This window comes from Lactuca sativa, chromosome 6 (genome assembly GCF_002870075.4).
Source record: "Lactuca sativa cultivar Salinas chromosome 6, Lsat_Salinas_v11, whole genome shotgun sequence".
Taxonomy (NCBI): Eukaryota; Viridiplantae; Streptophyta; class Magnoliopsida; order Asterales; family Asteraceae; genus Lactuca; species Lactuca sativa.
Window position 1 is genome coordinate 50,330,944 of NC_056628.2, and position 5,987 is coordinate 50,336,930.

A 5,987-nucleotide genomic window follows, 5' to 3' on the forward strand; every position below is an offset into this window, starting at 1 on the left:
ACAAGATTTATGAGTAATTTATGATTCTTGAAATGTTCATATTCATGTTCTTGAACTTATGAAGATTAGATGATCATAGGAATTGTTTGTAACCTACTTGGTAGTTTAATTCTTGATCATAATGTGTTTTAATGGAGTCCATAAATTGTCCTCAAGTTATGGAAAACCAAGAGTCACACTTGAATTAAAACCATTAAACGAACACAAGAGTTAGAAAAATGAAAAGTCTTCATTTTAATACTCAATTAACTTCATAAGTTATAAGAAATAAAAAGTTTTGAATGTTTACAAAACTTGCCCTCAAGTTTTGGAACAAGTAAAGTCATGATTAATAACTTTAGTTCCAACCCTTAGAATTTTAAAAGTTCAAATTCAACCCTTATACTTATAATATTATAAGTTAATAATATATATATATATATATACATATATATATATATATATATATATATATATATATATATATATCTGTGTGTGTATAAGATCAAAGTCGTCTTACCGCTAGTACGCCTCATTCACGAAGTCGGTCTATAAGGGGGGGTATAAGGTTGTTGCCTATAAAATGGCAACTTAATGGGTGTCCACTCTCACCCACCGCTTCCTTGATCGGTGGAGGGTCGTTAGCCGAACGGGTAGGACAAGAACTTATAAATTCTCATTAAAAGTATAATGATAATACTAAAGTAACTAAACTTTATAGAATTCCCAATCTTAGTTATTTTAGGAAAATGTGAATAAGGTGCTAATCCATCAAATTACACTTTACACTTTGTTTAAGTCGTTAGTGGAGTGTGTGTGGTTAACCGGCACATCGATTGAGGGTAATACATTGAGGGTACCAAGTAATTTGCATGGTTACTTCACACCTTGTTTTGTGATCCTCGGCATCCCAGTCACAAAACTTGAAGGGCACACTCGAGATTGAAACATGCCATTGAAGAAAGTTCAAAGAATCTTGGAGTTTCTAAACCAATTAAAAACCTAATTAAAAATTTCGTTTTCATGGTGGAAATTGGTGAATCGTCATTCACCTACCTCCAAATATCTTATAGCTTAGATTACGACATCCCTCTTCTAAGTTATAAAATATTGTGTTGGGTCCTAGCCTTAATACTACATTTGGGTGTTTTATTAAGGACTATCTCTAAATCTAATCTAATCTATTCCCTCTTCTTTTCAGATGTCTTCCAATAACAATGCTTCTGGCTCTAACCCTACTAGTTCCTTCTCTCTCATGAATCTTTGTGGGAGAGTCATCTTTGATGGATCCAACTTTACTGATTGGATCAGAAACATCAGGATGGTCACTCGGTATGAGAACAAAGAATATGTTCTCGACAAGGAGCTAAAGGTACCCGAGCCAACTGCTACTCCTGAAGAGCTTGCTGAATATGAGGTACATGAAAGAGATGCTACAAAAGTGGCATACATCATGATGGCCACCATGACAGCCGAGCTCCAAAAGTCCTATGAGGACTATTATCCTTTTGAGATGCACCAGGACTTGATGGACCGCTACCATCAAAGTGCTCATCAAGAGCGATATCAAATAATCTCCTCCATGATAACAACCTGAATGAAGGATGGTGAACCCATCACGGGCCACATGCAGAAAATGCAAAGGTATGTGGACCGTTTACTGAAGCTGAATGTGAACTTCCCCGAGGAGTTAGCAATAGACATCATTTTGCACTCCTCACCATCGTGTTATGATCAATTCTGCATGACATATCACATGAACAAGGAAGAAGTCACCCTCAGCAAACTTCAGGGACTCTTGAAGACCATGGAAAGTGGTCTAAAGGGTAAGTCGGTTGTTACAACTCCTACTCCTACACCAACTGCGGCCAATGTCTTGGCAATCGGGCCACATTTGGGTGTTTATTAAGGACTATCTCTAAATCTAATCTAACCTATTCCCTCTTCCTTTCAAATGTCTTCCAATAACAATTCTTCTGGCTCTAACCCTACTAGCTCCTTCTCTCTCATGAATCTTTGTGGGAGAGTCATCTTCGATGGATCCAACTTTACTGATTGGATCATGAACATCAGGATGGTCACTCGGTATGAGAACAAAAAATATGTTCTCGACAAAGAGCTAAAAGTACCCGAGCCAAATGCTACTCCTGAAGAGCTTGTTGAATATGAGGTACATGAAAGAGATGCTACAAAAGTAGCATGCATCATGATTGCCACCATGACAGCCGAGCTGCAAAAGTCCTATGACGACTATTATCCTTTTGAGATGCACCAGGACTTGATGGACCATTAACATCAAAGTGCTCGTCAAGAGCGATATGAAATAATCTCCTCCATGATAACAACCCGAATAAAGGATGGTGAACCCATCACGGGCCACATGCAGAAAATGCAAAGGTATGTGGACCGTTTACTGAAGCTGAATGTGAACTTCCCCGAGGAGTTAGCAATAGACATCATTTTGCACTCCTCACCATCGTGTTATGATCAATTCCGCATGACATATCACATGAACAAGGAAGAAGTCACCCTCAGCAAACTTCAGGGACTCTTGAAGACCATGGAAAGTGGTCTAAAGGGTAAGTCGGTTGTTACAACTCCTACTCCTACACCAACTGCGGCCAATGTCTTGGCAATCGGGCATGGCAAAGGGAAGGAGAGAAAGAACCCTTCTAAGGGTACCAAGCGTAAGACCCTTGAAGGATCCTCTTCAAGCAAAACCAATAAAGGTTTTTTCACTCCTTCTGCTAACCCTAATGAGGCTGAATGCTTCTATTGTCATGAAAAGTCGCACAAAAAGCGAAATTGTGCAAAGTACCAACAAGATGTGAAGGATGGGAAAGTAAAACCCAACCATGCAGGTATATACACTATATTGTCTAATAACTCACCTCATTCTAAGTCTTGGGTCCTTGACACAGGTTGTGGTATTCACATATGTTGTGATTTGGAATGGGCTAGGCTTGCTTGGAAAGTCCATGGATACTCCATGGAGCTTTAACCCATGGATCTCATGGAAATGAAGAGATATGGGTATTAGGGTTTACATGGATGTAACCCTAATCCACCACACTATATAAAGGAGGTTTTGGTTCTTGAAATCACACTAGTTATGGTGAGTAGAATAAGAGGGCCGATTTCAAGATAGTTGTGACTATTCTCTCAAGGTTCCAAAGTTTGTGGTGATTTGTGATTTCCATTTGAGGCATCCACACTATTGGTGCTAGGCTCTAAAACTCCAAGCAATCAACTACAACTACAAGGTAAGTAATTCTACTAGCTTTATTTGACTCAAGTTCCCCATGCCATGCTAGATAGGATAAGAACCTTGGAAAAATAATTATTTGCATGTATCTTAGTCAAACATAGATCCAAGGTTTTAGGGTTGTATGTACACTTAGGAAGTGTTAGAATGTTCAAAACCCATCAGTAGCCTCTAGAGGTTCCCTTATGGAAGTGGGAGCAGATCACCATGGATTTTATTACAAAGTCGTCGAGGACTGCGACGGTTATTGACATTATCTGGGTGATAGTGGATCATTTAACGAAGAGTGCTCACTTCAAAGCCATTAGTGAGAGCTCTTATGCAAAGAAGTTGGTCGAGATGTATGTTCGAGAAGTGGTGGCTCGGCATGGGGTGTCAACGTCTATTGTGTCAGACTTGGATGTATGCTTTACTTCCAGGTTCTGGAAGAGATTTCACGAGGATTTGGGGACACAACTACATTTCAGTCCTGCATATCATCCATATATGGGTGGGGTAGAGCGAGCGTACTATTCATACACTCGAGGATATCCTACGGGATTGCGTCATTGATTTTGGTGGGAATTGGGACTCCTATCTTCCGTTGACTGAGTTTTTTTTATAACAACAACCATCATGCTAGTATCAGTATACCCCCCATTCTAGCTCCTATGTGGAAGGAGATGTCAGAATCCTATTTGTTAGGGCGAGGTTGGACAGAGGGTCATGGGGAGCATGGAGGTAGTGCTCAAGACGATAGAGCTAATACAACAGGTTAGACTGTAACGCCCGTAGATCCGGGCTAATCATTTTAGAGACGATAAGCATCAAAAATGACTTTATTATGGAATATTATCTAGAAGGATTAATCTTAACTAAGTTCTAGTATATGTTATAAGGATTCTGTACATATAAAGAACGCCAAAATCCGAGTTATAACGAAGAAGTTATGACATGTCGAAGTTTCGCGACAGAACCGGCACGACACAACGCGACTTAAATAGTGAGTTTATGTTAGATTGATATTTGGCCTTAGCGATCTAAATGAAATTCGTAAAATACGTTAAACCGAGAGTGTGCGTAAAAAGAACGCCCAAATCTGACTTCGTATGAGGAAGTTATGATTTTCCAAAGTTTCGACTTAACAGTATGCAGCCCAAATACTCGATTTGAGATCAAGCGATTTTTAGCCGAAACAATCTAAATGAGAATCGAAGAGCTCGTTATTAGTAGTGCAGCGGTAGAAAGACAGACGAAAACGGACGTCAGATGAAGAAGTTATGAATTTAAAACAGAGTTTTCCTGTCATGGCCTACTAAAATAATATAATAAAAATAAAGTCAAAATTAGCCGACGAAGCCTAAATAAAAGTTGTAGAGCGTAGTCTCACCTACGCGTGGATATAAAGAATGTCGAAAACGGAGTTCGTATGAGGAAGATATGAATTTTTGAAGTTTATTAAATAATTAAAATATTATATTTAATTATAAATTTCGATATTATCCGAAGGGGGGGGGGGAGTTAGCGGCCTTATCCACACTACGCCCCATGAAGCTAAGCATTACGCCCAGCGTAATGCGTAGATCCAGCCCCTATAAAAGGGATGCAAGGGCAGTCGAGTTCTTTGCTCCTTTTCTCTTCTCTCTCCCGTTTTACCTCGTTTTTCGTGCAAGAAAATATCCCAAAGCCCCGTTATCATTCCCGAGCCCCGAAGCAAGTCCCGAAGCCCTGAAGATCCCGAGAAGTGAAATTCCCGAGCCGAAGCTCTGCCCGCGAGAAGCCAATTTTTGTGAAGATCTTTCAGATCTACCGAAGAATACTACTACAAGTCGTAGTGTTGTCCGATCATCTTCTGATCAGGTGAGTGTGTGGTTACTTTCTTCTAACACATAAATATGAATTATTTTCTTTGAAATACGTGTTATGTGTATATAGATTGTTGTTTAATTGGGGTGATTGTATAGTTACTTTCTTCTAACACATAAATATAAAGTATTAGCTATGAAATACGTGCTATGTGTTATATATTATTTGTCTATTTGAGATGGGCTTGGAATTGATGTTTTTATATGGGTGTTAAATGATTTAAATTGTATATGTATTTTATATATACAAATATGTTAGGTAGAACATAGGTAGATGAAATAGTGGCGACTATGAGATGTAGTGCCTATTGAGTAAGCTTTGGTGACGATGCGACTTCGTGCCTATTTGATAAACCTTGGTGATAATGTGACTTCGTGCCTGTTTAGTAAACCTTGGTGACGATGTGACTTTGTGCCTATTTGATAAACCTTGGTGACTATGTGACTTCGTGCCTATTTGATAAACCTTGGTGACGATGTGACTTCGTGCCTGTTAAAGTGAACCTTTGTGACTATGGAGTTAGTGCCTGTTGAGTAAACCTTGGTGACTATGGAGTTAGCGCCTGATAGCTATGGATTTAGTATCTAATAGATAAACTTTGGCAGCAATGGACTTCGTGCCAATTCCTTAGGTAAATCCTTAGGAATAAATGAATGAAGGATAATTGGTTCTTAGGGTAAACCCTTAAGAAATAAAGGAGATATGGGGATGGGTATTTGGGTTTATTGTTTGATGATTGAATAATAAATGTATTATTGTGGGTTGAAAACCCTATATGCTCACCAGGCTCCCAAGCCTGACCCACTCAGTTTTCTTTGTATCACAGGTATCGATACGAAGACCCATTTTACTGAGAGATTAAAAGAGATGTAAATCACTAGTGTAAATGAATGTATAC